Source organism: Triticum dicoccoides, chromosome 6B (assembly GCF_002162155.2).
Source record: "Triticum dicoccoides isolate Atlit2015 ecotype Zavitan chromosome 6B, WEW_v2.0, whole genome shotgun sequence".
Lineage (NCBI taxonomy): Eukaryota > Viridiplantae > Streptophyta > Magnoliopsida > Poales > Poaceae > Triticum > Triticum dicoccoides.
In genome coordinates this window covers 404565827-404580331 of record NC_041391.1, presented here as the reverse complement: position 1 = coordinate 404580331, position 14505 = coordinate 404565827, and positions in this window count along the sequence as shown.

The window sequence follows — 14505 nt, the reverse complement described above, 5'->3', positions numbered from 1 at the left end:
CATAGGTTCATAGAATAAGAATATCATGCGAGTGGGAAGCCAGGAAGTGAGATAAATGGAGCACATACAACAAGAGAAGTGGTGATGAATATTCCATCAAACCTGGACTGAGGAGTAGATTATTACTCCCTCCATCTAGGAGTTAAGTCATCTTACAAAAATCAGATGTTCCCAAAATGTTTAGGCGTCGTCCATTAACTTCCCATCTCAATTCCTTCCTAGCCTCGTTGCTAGCGAGCGTTTTAAGTATTTACTCTGCCTTGTTATCTCCCCCGAAAACCCAATGCATGGAGCGCAACTACGCGTTGACCAGTCAAGGAATCAAAGTCGGGTTGCATGCGAGTTAATACGTGGCACTGCATGGTAGCTAAAACAACATCTCTTAATTGTTGTGATTAATTTTTGCGTTTAGAGACAGAAACCAAGGCTTTGATTGGAGGAAGGACCGGTCAAGTTTCTCCTTCTCCTCCAATCTGCTTGCACCTTGGTCCCGCTGCACGTTCTAACGTGACTTATACACCTAGACGGAGGGAGTAGTACGAGATACGGTGGCACACTGACTTAGGTCGAATACAAGTGCCAAAAATTATTGGAAGAGAGCAAAGTGTACAAACCGAATAATTGAAATTGAATTTCTTTTCTGAAACGGAGGCAAAAGATTTGCCTCATCCACTAAATAAGAGGTGAATAGAGTTTCATAGTTTGCAAGTGACCCTACAAATAAATGGCATGGCAATTACTCTCAATACGCCCTAGTTTCTTAGCACCCGCTATAACCCTTAGTACATACGGTGGCACACTGACTTAGACTACCCACAGTGGGAGTAACATAGATAGTAACATCACACATATCTAGATAAAATAGATGCTGTGGCAAGCAATAAACAAAGAAAGAGATGAAAGTGGTAACATAGCTAGTTACTAGTAGTACGAGTAACATCACACATATCAAGGCAAGATGAGTCTATAGCCTAATATATGAAGTGCTGCATGTTACCACACATGCATTACTCCCCACTTAGAGGTAGTGACATAGACTAGTAACATATGCATGTTACTAGTCTATGTTACTACCCATTGTGGCTAGTCTTAGGCCGAATACAAGTGCCCAAAATATTTAATATTTTATTTTGATACTCAAAATATTTAAAATTGGAGGATGGTGCAGCCCACCTTTCCGATATTTTGATCGTGTGTGGTTCAGTTGTTGTTCACCACTTCAGACGGGCGTGTACCACACGTGAACGTTAGTAAGCGCGACCGGGAGGCGTGCAACATTAATTGCGAGTTGACTCCTTCGAGCGTTAAATTTTCTTCACCTATTAGCATTGACCTTAGTATTTTTCTTCACTATGTTAAATAAAGAGTTTTGTTTCATGCACAATTTAAAATGATTTTTATGGGGAGGAAAGGAAAACCACTCCATCTATATACGCTGCAGCCTCGGCGCTTGTAGGGGATGCAGTTGTGAAAATCCGGTCTAGCAGCTAGTCTAGCAGTTCTTCGTCTCCATGGCTCCCAAGAGGAAGACTACGACGATGATTGGTTCGTCCGGAGCTAGACTGCCCGTACCTGTGCGGGCAGGTAGCGGGGCGATCGCGGACAGAACCCGTGGTGCGGCCCGCGAACACCCACATCGCTCTGGCAGTCAAAGCCTGGCGAGCGGCATCATTCGTGCACAAGACGACGGGCCGCACGCTGCCACATCCAAAGACGGAGTTGGCCCCCCCGCAGGCGGCGCGGGGCCCTCCAAGGGCGTCGCCATGCCACCCACCGGTGGTGCGGCGACCTCCAAGACACCTACACCGGCGCCTATGACGCCCTCTTCCCAAGTTGTGCGCGATGAGCAGCGTCACCATGCTGGTGACCCTGGGCTCCGCTGTGGGAAGAGTCCTGCGCATGTTTCGCAGGACGAAGGAGGCCAACATGCACGCCGAGGTGCTGGCGAAAATGGCGGACAACCATAGGGCCATGATAGAGCTCCTACTAACGTGGTTAGAAGTCGGAGCGTGTCACGGTCCACGCGGCTTTCGCCGCCGCCCAAGCCAGCGGAAGCTTTGACGCGCGCGCAGCTGCTCCTCGACTTTCCTCCTGCTGTGGCGAAGTTCGACGAGGGGAGAGCCACCGTCCGGAGCCTCGTCGGCATCGCCAACAAAGATGAGCCGCGACCAGCAGGGCCGGTAGGCCGACGCTCCATCGAGCCACCGCATGCCAGCGGAGGAAGGGCCGGAGGTGATGCCACCACAGTGCACTCTCCTCCCCCATGCCAGCTACCGTGGGTGTCGATCCATCGTGATGACGCTTGTGATAACATTTCCATAGCGTTATCCGATCAATGGACCCAATGCGCTCAGCGCCAGGTTCTTCGGGAGCGAGCCCTTGAAGACGCTCGAACCACCATCAAACGCCGACGCAATGCGCGCCACCAGCTAGATAGGCGGGCAGGGCCCACTATGGGCCACCCGGCACTGGGAGGCTACGGTGGCCTTCCTTATGAGGTGGGTTGCCAGCCTTTACCCGTGAGCTGCGGTAGTTCCAGTGGCCCTCCCACCGCATGTTCAAGCCCGATGTTGGCGAGAAGTACAACGGCAAGACTCACCCGTCATAGTTCCTCAGCATCTACACCATCATGATGCAAGCTGCTGGAGCCTGCGACGATAAGGTGCTTGCCAATTACTTCCCGTTGGCGCTTAAGCCCAATGTCATGTCATGGTTGATGCACTTGCCGGCAGATTCCATTTCTTCTTGGTTGGATCTATGCCACGATTTTGTTGGCGCCTTCACTGTAGGCCATCAAGCTCATGGCCAGGCAAGCGATCTACATATCATCCCCCAGAAGGAAGGAGAAAACCTGCGCAAGTACATCCAAAGGTTCAGCCGAGTGCAGTACAACATCCCAGACGTTCACCCCACCGCTGTGATCAGTGCATTCCATCAGAACGTGTGCAACCGCAAGATGCGTGAAGAGCTGGAGATGAACAATGTCAAAGATGTGGCCGAACTTTATGTTCTGGCCGAAAGGTGTGCTCGAGCTAAAGAGGGGAGGAAGTACCCCGCCAAGGATGCCGGTGCGGAAACGAACTCCACAGATAACGACACCGCCGCCCCGACGAAGAAGAGCTGGCGCCATAACAGAAAGCATAAGGGCAAGGTTGTGCTTGTCGTCGAGGGATCCGACGACACCGGCACCGCCAAAAAGGCCAAGGCAAGCGATCCCGACAAGGAAGTTGTCGGGTGTGCTGCTTACCGGGCTTTGGCGGCTGCCGACAAGCCAAGGAGCTTCGACAGGCAGTATTGCAAGATCCACCACACCAAGGGCCACGACATCCAGAACTGCCGACAAGTCGAGTTGCTTGCTAAGAAGCAAAAAGCTGAGTATGAGAAGCGGGACAAGGAGAAGGGTCAGGACAGTGCCGAAGGATCCGGCAAGAAGCATGGCAGCCAAGGAGGCCACCACGGCAAGGATAACCAGCAAGAGAGGCCCGCCCGGGGCCACGAGTAGAAGCAGGAAGATGATGATCATGACGAGGACGAAGAGACCGGCTACCACGAATCCAGAAAGCTATGGAGGCCATGTGCGTCGACGGTGGCGCCTCACTGCACACCTCTCAACGCCAACTCAAGTAGTGGGCGCGTGAGATCACAGTGGTGGAGCCATCATTCGACGCGCGGAAGCCACTAAAGTGGTCCAGCATGCCTATCATCTTTGACACTAAGGACCACCCTGATCACACAACTGCGGTCGGGTGTTTGCCTTTTTGGTTTCACCAACGATACGCAACCTCAAGGTGACGAAGATGATAGTTGATGGTGGGGCCGGTCTGAACTTGATCTCGCCTGTTGTGATCAAAAGGCTGTAGATTCCTGATGGAGACCTCGGAGAGACGGGCACGTTTCAAGGGGTCAACCCAGGAAGGAGTCAGCCGAAGGGAAAGGTCACACCGCCCGTGATGTTTGGAGGCGAGTTGAACTACAGGACAGAGAGGATCGTCTTTGATGTGGCCGAGATCCCCTTGCCTTACAACGGGATCCTCGGTCGCCCGACACTAGTCAAGTTCATGGCGGCATCACACTACACTTACAACACGCTGAAGATGCCTGGGCCGATGACTATCATCATCGTCCCCTCCGACAAGAAGGATGCATTGATCTGCACTGACCAACTCTATCGAGAAGCAGTTGCAGTAGCTGTAGCCAAGGACTTTCTCCTACCGTAGAAGCCCCGGGAGGGAAGGAGACCGGCAAGGCCTCCCGCACCCACTCCGGCAAGCGCACCTCTTCGGAGTGCTGTGCTCCTGTCGAGGACGTGCCAGAGAGCTCCATCAGTAAGAGCAAGAGATCCAGAGTTGCACCACCAGAGACCAAGAAGGTGTTCGTCAAGGAGGATGACACAGGAGGGGCTTTCACCATAAGCTCCACCCTCGATAGCAAATAGGAAGGCAAGCTCATCACTTTCCTGCGGGCGAATGTCAATGTGTTTGCATGGCAAGCATTCGACATCCCCGGTGTTCCCAGGGAGGTGATTTAGCACCATCTTGCTGTCTCTCCTCATGCGCGGCCCGTCAAGAAGAAGGTCAGGAAGAAAGCTTTGGAAAGGCAGGAGTTCATCACAAAAGAGATAAGAAAGCTAGAAGCGGCAGGCTTGGTGAGAGGAGTGCTCCATCCGACGTGTTTGGCCGATCCGGTGGTGGTGCGCAAGGAAAATGGGAAGTGGAGGCTGTGTATTGATTACACATATATCAATAAGGCCTCTCCAAAAGACCCTTTCCCGTTGCCGCACATAAACCAAATTGTTGACTCCACGGCCGGGTGTGACCTGTTATCATTCCTCGACGCCTACTCAGGATACCATCAGATTTTCATGATGATAGAAGATGAAGAGAAGACAACATTCATCACCCCATGTGGTACGTATTGCTTTTTACGGATGCCTTTCGGGTTGAAGAGTGTTGGCTCGACTTTTGCGAGAGCAGTCCAAATTGGTTTTGAGCCCCAGCTACATAGAAATATGGAAGCTTATATGGATGACATACTAGTCAAAACCAAGGACAAGGCAACACTTGTACAAGATCTGGAAGAGACGTTTGCAAATCTGCGCAAGATCAACCTCAAGTTGAACCCTGAGAAGTGTGTCTTCGGTGTTCCGTCTGGCAAGATTCTCGGGTTCTTTGTGTCACAGCGTGGGATCGAGGAAAATCCAGAAAAGATCAAGGCCATTGAGCAGATTGAGGCACCTAGGCGGATCAAGGATGTGCGTCGGCTCACTGGCTACGTTGCTGCCATGAGGAGATTCATCTCCAACTCTGCCGAGCGTGCCCTCCCCTTTTTCAAGATATTGAAAAAGGCGGGCCCAATGGAATGGATCCCAGAGGCCGAAGTGGCGCTGCAGGATTTGAAGAAATACCTCTCCTCCACGCTGATACTGGGTTGCGCCTAAACCACAGGGGCCGCTGCTGCTGTATCTAGCGGCAACGAATCAAGTGGTTAGCGCCGCACTAGTAGCGCAGAGGGAGGTCAACGAAGGGGAAGTGGCGATGGAAGAGTTGGCAGATGGCGAGCCAGAGCTCCTCCCGGCAGGGTCTGGTCCCGGCAAGGCGAGGCCCCGGGCAGGGTCTAGCAATGGCGAGACAGGGCCTACGCAACCAGGTGAAGTGGTGCAGAAGAAGAAGATGATGCAGCACCCGGTTTACTTTGTCAGCTCCCTGTTGCAGGGAGCTAGGTCGAGGTACTTCGGTGTGTAGAATTTGCTCTTCGGCCTTCTTATGGCCTCGAGGAAGCTGCGTCATTACTTCCAAGCGCAGGAGATCACCATCGTCACCTGCCTCCCATTGCAACGGATACTGCACAACCCAGATGCAATGGGGAGGATTGTGCAATGGGCCTTGGAGCGGTCGAGATTTGGTTTGAAGTTCGAAAGTACTTCAACGATCCAGAGCCGAGTCTTGGCAGAGTTCATCCCCGAGTGCCCCTCGACGCCCGACGAAGAGATCCAAGAGACCACTCTTCCCGGCAAGGAAACAAGTCGCAACTGGGTTATGTACTTTGACGGGGCTTTCTTGCTGCAAGGCGCCGGTGCTGGTGTGCTGCTCGTCGCACCCACCGGAGAGCACCTCAAGTACGTCACCCAGATGCACTTTCACAGGGAAATGTCGATGAACAACACTACTGAATACGAGGGATTGCTAGCCAGTCTGAGGATCGCGGCAGACCTCGGGGTCAAGAAGCTTATCGTCAGAGGTGATTCACAGCTTGTCGTCAGACAAATCAACAAAGATTATCAGAGCCCGTTGATGGAGGCCTACGTGGATGAGGTGAGGAAGCTAGAGGAGCGTTTTGACGGTATACAGGCGGAGCATGTTTCCCGAGCAGAGAACGACATCGCCAACTACCTGTCGAAGCGCGCTGCCCTCAAACTACCTATGGAACCAGGTAATTTTGTGCTTCGGTTAACTCAACCATCCGTTGAACCATCAATAGAGCAGAATAAGTGGAGGAAGTCAGGCCCCGGCAAGTACTTTCCCACCGAGCTCCCTAGAGCCGTCAGCGAAGATGTTGCCGTGGACACTGAGCCTGCCATGGGGCAACCGACTCCGACAGGGCGTCAAGCCCTGGCCGTAGAGACAGTCGCTCCCATGGCGGAGGAGATGCCTTTAGTCCTTGATGTCGAGCCCCAGGCTCCGACATGGGCACAACATACCGTTCGATTCCTCCAAATAGGGGAGCTTCTTGAGGAGCAGGAAGAAGCAGAGAAAGTATCCCGTCGATCTGCTTTGTATCAGTTCGTTGACAACGTTCTATACAGAAAAATACCAAAGAGTGAAATTGAAGTGCATTCCCCAGGAGGAAGGACTGGAGCTGTTGGCAGAGATACATGGAGGCATATGTCGCTCCCACATAGGGTCGAGGGCCCTTGCCGGCAAGGCTTTCCGACAAGGTTTCTTCTGGCCCACTGCCCACCAGGATGCGACGACACTAGTAACCAAGTGTGAAGCGTGTTAGTTACATTCAAAGAAGCTTCAACAGCCAGCTCAAGCCCTTCAAACAATCCCTCTCTCCTGACTATTTCCAGTCTGGGGGCTCGACATACTGGGCCCTTTCCCCCGCATTGTCGGGGGCTTTGAGTACTTGTACGTTGCATTTGACAAGTTCACAAAGTGTCCGGAGGTGGAAGTAGTGAGGAAGGTGATAGCGCAGTCAGCCGTCAAATTCTTCAAGGGGCTAGTCTGCCATTTTGGTGTGCCAAATAGAGTCATCACCAACAACGGCACGCAGTTCACAAGACGCACCTTCATGCAATACATTGAAGTCCTCGGCAGCAAGGTCTTTTCGCTTCCGTGGCACACCCATGAAGCAATGGCGAGGCGGAGAGGGCAAATGCTAAAGTATTGCAAGGCCTGAGGACGAAGACTTTTGACAGGCTGTGCAAGAGCAAAAGGCGCTGGATTGATGAGTTGCCGATGGTTCTTTGGTCGATCAGAACGACGCCAAATCGAGCCACCGGCCAGACACCCTTTGCCCTGGTATACGGGGAAGAAGCAGTTCTCCCCACGAAACTCATATACGGGTCACCTCGAGTGCTCGCTTATGATGAGCTTGAGAAAGAGCGATTGCGGCAAGACGACGCGACGCTCCTCGAGGAAGATTGTCTTTTGGCGGCTATAAGAGCAGCGCGCTACCAGCAAGCCTTGCGCCGCTACCACATCTGCAAGGTTCATGCCCGAAGCTTTGAGGAAGGCGACCTTGTTGTTCGACGCGTTCAATCGGCCAAGAATTCCAACAAGTTGATGCCGAAGTCGAAAGGCCCTTATTGGGTAATACGAGTCACCAGGCCCGGCGCAGTCTGCCTGGAGACCGAAGATGTCATTCCAGTGAGCAACTCCTGGAACATCGAGCATCTTCGCAAGTTTTACCCATAAGGCGCGGTTGCCAGGCCCCCCGGCAACCCACCTTTTGTACGAGCCTTGCCGACAAGGCATGTAACCCTCTGTGCAAAGCCAGGCGCAGACCCTGAGCATAAATAAATGAAGGGCTAGCGTCCTAAGTTATAACATGTATGCTAGGTTGAGTCTCTCCCTCGGTTAGGGTTGATAGTGCTTAGTGGCGACTAACCTCTAGCATAGAGGTCGAGTGTGCGTCTCTCTGTTCCTTTCCGTCCTCCTTGGTTCGCAGGGTACATGGACATTTCTACTGAGCTATTTGGAAGGAAGAGAACAAGCCGGTGCTCCGGTCCCGGCAAGCCAAAGTTGCCGGGGGATGAAGACACAAGGGCCTAAACACGGCAAGCCAAGGTTGCCGGGGGGCTGTAGATCCAAATAAATCCTTTATCCCCTGCTATGCATTTCCGTATGGAAATGGGACGTATGAAACCTAGTTTTATTCCTAGGCCACCGTGCTCCCCCTTTTTCCCTGTACCCTATTCCTCGGGTTGGAATCTGGTTGTAGCCGCGGTGACAAGGAAGCAAGCGAAGGGCCTAACCCTACTTCTCCCTGCCTCCGCCAAGACCGTGAGTATGGTCGAATGGAATAAGGGGACGGTAAGGCCTGTTGCCGTACGATAATGTTTATTTTAAAAATAACAAGGATTAGTTCCTTGGTATGAGCTTCGCTCACGCACACAGAACCCGGCAAGCACCCTTTTTTCATTAATACGTCCCATACAGGTACAGTTCGTATGGAATATAAACATGAGCAAGGGGATTACAAGTTTTAAATTTAACTAAGGCCCGTGGGATGACAAACTAAAAAGAGATAAAATGCCCATAATCCCTTTCTTTTCCCTCTCCTCAGAAAACAGAACAGGATAGTAGGAGGGCAAAAGGAGCGCCTAGGCGAGGTACAAGCAGCAGAAGGCACCAAGAGAACATATCGGCGGCCGCCCAGGAGAGGGCCGGTGATGATGGCACCAGGAGAAGTGCTGGATGATGAGGTGGCGGGCCGCCAATACACTATGAAGGCGTCGGTGCCATCTTACTCCGACTTGACGGCCCACCACCTGCCTTCCTCGTCTTCTCCGGCCTTCCCATGCCAGCCGCCCAAGGAGGCGACCCCGAGAAGTTCAAGGAGCTGGCCCCACCGGGAGGAGGGCCAGGTGTAGACGCTGCTGCTGCCGGTGCCGCCCAGCAATGGTGTGTCCGACGCCTAGTCAGACCCGTCATCCTCCCGCCCGCCGCCCTCATCGTCGCTGTCGCTGTCCTCCTCATCGCTCTCGCCCAAAGCGGAGCTTTCACCATCAGTCGAGATCTCCACACAGCACCCTAGCCTGTGTCCCGAGCGCCCGAAAACCTTGACAGAGAGCAAGTCACTCTCCGCTAGCTTGAAGAAGAGGACGTGCCCATCCATCAAGCAATGGGCGCGTGCAAAGGTTTTCCAGCCCCGACGAAGGAGATTCACTTGAGGGGCGGGGAAACTTGTGTTCACCCACATGTTGCGGTGGCAACACCCCTTCACGTGAAGCCTAAACCGCGGTGGCAGGTCGACCTCCAGCACGCTCGCGAACGCCCGGGGAAGACGAAGGTTACGGCGCGGCACCCCGCGCAGCTGCAAGATGAACTCGAGTGCCGAGTCCCTGACATGACCACTCGGCGAGGCAGGAGGAGATGTCGACGGAGACGCAGACGGTGCAGGCGTTCCCCTTCCACGCCCGCCTCTACCTCGACCGCCTTGCCGACCGTGGCCCCGTCCAGTGGCCCCGTCTCGAGCGTGGCCTTCTCCCTAGGCATCGAGCTCTTCCTTGACCGCCGCAACTCTCTAACGGGAGGAATACCTAGTCGCCTCCATAGAAAAATGGCCTCGGCCACGCCCTCTCGCCATGGTAATGGAGGGAGAGTGGAGACGAAGAGGAGACGCGAGGAGATGCTTTTCCTCCTAACCCTGAGTCCCCTTTTTATAGTTGGGAAGGGGAGGCCGAAGGACTAGCCCTACGCCCCAAAGAGCCCGCTTGAATCCGGCTCATTAAAATGGCAGCAGGCGAGGCCATCGACCGCCCTCCTCGCCCAATTGAAGGCGTGCAGGCATCGGCCCGCGCGTGCCTTCCCGTATTCCATGCGTCTGCCACCTACCCCGCGCCGTGCATGCAGTGTATGTGGCGCAAGGGGCGGGCGTAGTGGGAAACATGGAACGATGGTTCCAAGGCGGGGAAAGTAAATGAGCAGCGACCCTGCAGTCTTAAAGGGACACGCAATCCGCCTGTTTACTATTCACCTTAGGATGACGTAGGCATGCTTCGGTCACCCCACGCACGATCCCCACGTCAAGCTTTCAACGCAGGTTGTGGGGAGGCGCAGCGAGCAAAGGAGTTACTGCGGTAAGGCTCCGCCCTGCCTGCCTGCGCACCATTCTGGGCCTAGACCAACAACGCATCGCGCTTATGTGTGGCCCAGGCCCGAGGGCTCCTGTCGGTGTACCAAAAGTAGGGGCTCTGCTTTGTACCCCTTTACTTATGCATGGGCAGTCAGAGCCACGCCCACGGCCACACTTAGTAGGGCAGAGGAGGGAAGCCGAGGCCACAAGACAACCAAGGCAACGCCAAGACCAGAGACACAAGGAGCAGAGAGGGCGAGGTGGACTCCCCCGGCAAGATCCTTGTCGGGGCGGCCTCCACAGCCCCGGCAAGAGCCTTGCCGGGGTGGCCTCCACAGCCCTGGCAAGAGCCTTGCCGGGGCAACATTCCCAATGCCAGCTCGGGAGGCACCTCCATGGTGGCATGCAGATCTTCGTGAAGATCATAAATACACAAGATCAGATAAGGACCAGAAGACGACGATCCTCGGCAAGATCCTTGCCAAGGATATCCACGAGACCTCTGGCAAGATCCTTGCCGGGGATGAACATAGTACCACGGCAAGACCCTTGCCGGGGCCCCGATAAGACCCTTGGCAAGGACATCAGCGGGGCCGCGGCCAGGCCCGTGCCCGCCAAGGCTCCACCGCCGTTCCTACGCAGCTGTCAGCCCAGCCAGCCAGGCGAGCACCTGCGTGGCGACGTGCAGCCTCTAGGCCAACTCAGCAAGCACCTGCGTGGTGGCATGCAGATCTTCGTGAAGACCCTACTACCACACTATCTCAGCAGCCTGCCAGCCTACATGGCGCCGCTCGCCTCACTAGCCAGGGCGCGTGTCGAGGCAAGGCGAGGCGGCGACGGACGGGACGGGCCTCGTTTCCGTCCCCAATAAAGCGAGGGGACAGCTAAGGAGCGCATTTAATGCATCTTGTCCCATAATGGCAGGCGATAAGCTTGTACACTGTACCCTTTCTACCTCCTATGTGCCACCGTGGCATCCCCTTTTCCTATAAAAGGAGGCCCAAGGTGTACTGGAGGGGGATTCGGTTTTTTGGGCTACGCACGCACTGTAGTTAGTTCAAGACCACAAGAACATTTAGATATACACCAAAGCAGGACTAGGGTATTACGCGATCCACGTGGCCCGAACCTGCGTAAATGATCCTTGTGCTGGCTCCTCGACCCGCTCTTTCCACAACCTTGCGCCCGTCGACCGTAGTAGTGATTCCAGTGATCCCATAGGTGTCGTTCCGACCGACAGGAGGGACATTTGGAACTGCTGCAAACGAGGTGATCACCCTAGGAATAATGCTAGTACGTATTGTTTTGCATGTTCATCCAATGCCAGTGATACAAGAATTTGAACTAATCTAACTAAATTCATTCATACACGACCGGATTTCATTTAACATGTCAGATTTCATTACATTTCATACATTCTTCAATTAAGAAGGGGTGCGTTGGAGGTATAATTAATTAATGAAATGTATGATCTCCGGCGCCCATTTCCCGTGACTGGCCAGCTGAGCTGAACACAAGCTTGTTTTCCAGCACACGCCACCAAGAAGCTAATCGGCCGTCAATGTTCAACTCTCCCAGCTTGGCTTCAACCAGAGGGCAGTAGTGGTGGCCTTACTTGGACCCGAGCGGCGGCGACCTAACGTGTTCTACTTTTTCTTGTTTTCTGTGTGGCGCGGCCTCATTGGCAGTGGGGCGCGGCCTCGACTGAGCCGGCGATGTCCTCTATCTCGTTGCCGGTGGGGCGATGCCTCAGTCGAGCAGAGGAAATCCTCCCCCTCGTTGCCGGCAGGGCGGGGCCTCGACGGAGCCGGCAATGTCCTTTGCCTCGTTGTTGGCGGGGCAGGGCCTCGGCGGAGCAGGGCCTCGCCGAAGCTAGCAAAGTCCTCCGCCTTGGCGGAGCCGGCGATGTCCTCTGCCTCATTGTTGGCGGGGCGGGGCCTCGACAGAGCAGTGCCTCGCCGAAGCTGGCGATGTCCTCCGCCTCGGTGCCGGCGGGGCGGGGCCTCGGCGGAGCCTGCATTGTCCTCCGCCTCGTCATCGGCCTTGCCAAACAGCGCCTCGCCCGCTTCATTGTCCTCTTTGTAGGTGCCCGCAACCTCCGCCACCTGCATGCGGTACCGCTAGCATGGCGGCTCTCGCGGGCGGAGCGGTATGACTCGAGCAGCGCCTCCTGCCCCGCCCGCTCCACGACGATGTGCTCCTCCGCCTGCAGGTGCTCCTGGAGGAGATGGTGGTTGTAGGCGGCGTCGGCATGCGCCTCCTGGAACTGCTCCTCACGCTTCTGCCTCACCATGTCCATGTACTGGGCACGGGTCTCATCGATGGTCATGGTGCAATGCACCGGCGAGGAAGGCATGGAGGAGGGAGTTGGCGCCGGATCATCGACTACCATGTCCTCCATTGGGACATCGTCGTCTTCGAGCTGCCTGCCGGCCAGCCAGTTGGCAGCAATGGCTGCCATCTCCTTCTGGTCCGTCCCCACCCGGCTCGAAGAGCGCTGGAGCGCTAGGAAGCCATGGTGGGCAGTAGTGGTGTGGACAAGAGAAAGGGAATGGAGGCGGATGACTGTGGCAATGGCCGGTGCAGCAGTTTATATAGCAATGGTGGGTTGTAGAGGGATGGATGGGTGGCGTCGGAGTAGCCGCCTTGGCAACCGTGTATCATTAATGTGGGCGGAAGACGGACGGATGAATGACACTTGTGTTATTTGAACGCGGAGCAATCGCTTGCACTGAGAAGCAGCGCTGGTGGCGCTGACCGTTTGAGGCGGAAAGTGCACGCGGGAAAGGGAGGCGTTCTGGGTGGGCCAGGACAGTCAGACTCGTGCATGGTAGCGGTCTAGGTGTTAAGCCGTCGGACATGCTGGCTCGCGAGCGAGCTCGCCGAGCTGAGTGACGACAATCAGACGATGGACGTGGCTTCCAACCTGGAGCCGGAGGCATCGCCCAAGATTGTTCATGCCGTGTTCACCATAGAGTAGGTGCGACTGCACTTCGACGCCCTAATGGCGGAAGAGCTACCAGCGCAGGAGGACCTGTGCTGCAACCTTCGTCTCCTTAACAAGCACCGGCTCGTGGAAGGACGAATCATCGGCAAACAAGCGAACGACAATGCTGTCGCAGACATGTGGCCCTATGATCCTGGCTTCCTGAATGAGCAGTAGGCGTTGTATCAGACCATCCGTAGGGCCCACTAGGCTCTCTTCGTCGTCCTTCGAGTTGTTGCGCTCGCCGTGGCGCCGCCATCTCGCATTGTCAACATGGTCAATGAACAAGAGGAATCAGGGCATGATTTCAATTGGAGAGGATGACAGTGGATCCCAGCAGGGCCATTGCCGCACATACGCAAGTGCCTCCTTATTAGTATATACAACTATATTTTTTTTGCTTCCTCCTAGTTTCCTAACATCACGGTCCCACACCATTGTTAACCTATATAGTCAATAAACAAGAGAATTTCCCAAGGAGCGGCCGACAGCTGGGACCCAGTAGCTCGAGCAGTATTTCTGTTTTTGAGGTGTGAGCAGAGTTTTTCTTGAGCGATGTTTTTGTCGTTGTTCAGAGGAGCAGGGTATCAACTAGGCGGGTTGTGGCCCGTCTAGCCCAGGCTATTATTTTATGTCGACCAAATATCCAGCCCAGATATTAATATTTAAATGTGAAAATGGCTAGCCCAGCTATTCTTTTTTTTGTGGAATACCCAACCCAAGTCAACTTGTTATTCTTTGGGCCGCATTAGACTTGCCAAGAAAATGGGCTTTAAGAAATAATAAATGGGTTGTAATTAAAAAAATTGGCTGTAAATACAAAAAACGCACTGAACAGGTACATTTTTTTATTCTTCTCAAAAAAGGTAAATTTTTTAATTTCGTTACTTGTTGCGCGCGCAAAATTTCATTGGATTTTTACCTAATACAAATTTATTTTGAAATTTTATTTAATCTGACACAAATATCGGGTTAAAAAATATTTCGGATCCCATCAAAATGTTGGAAATTTTGTTGATTTTTTTAGCGGTTGGCTGAAATTATTAACAAAGTCCTTGCTAGAAAATGTGATGTAATTTTAACAAACAGTAAATAGGCTAAGTAAATTCCATTATAATTAAAAATACAAATAAAAAATGGACTATATGTTCTCTGCCACAGATGTGATGGTCACTTGTGGGCCTACTAAGTTGACGCGTACACAAGGGTTTGTCAACTTA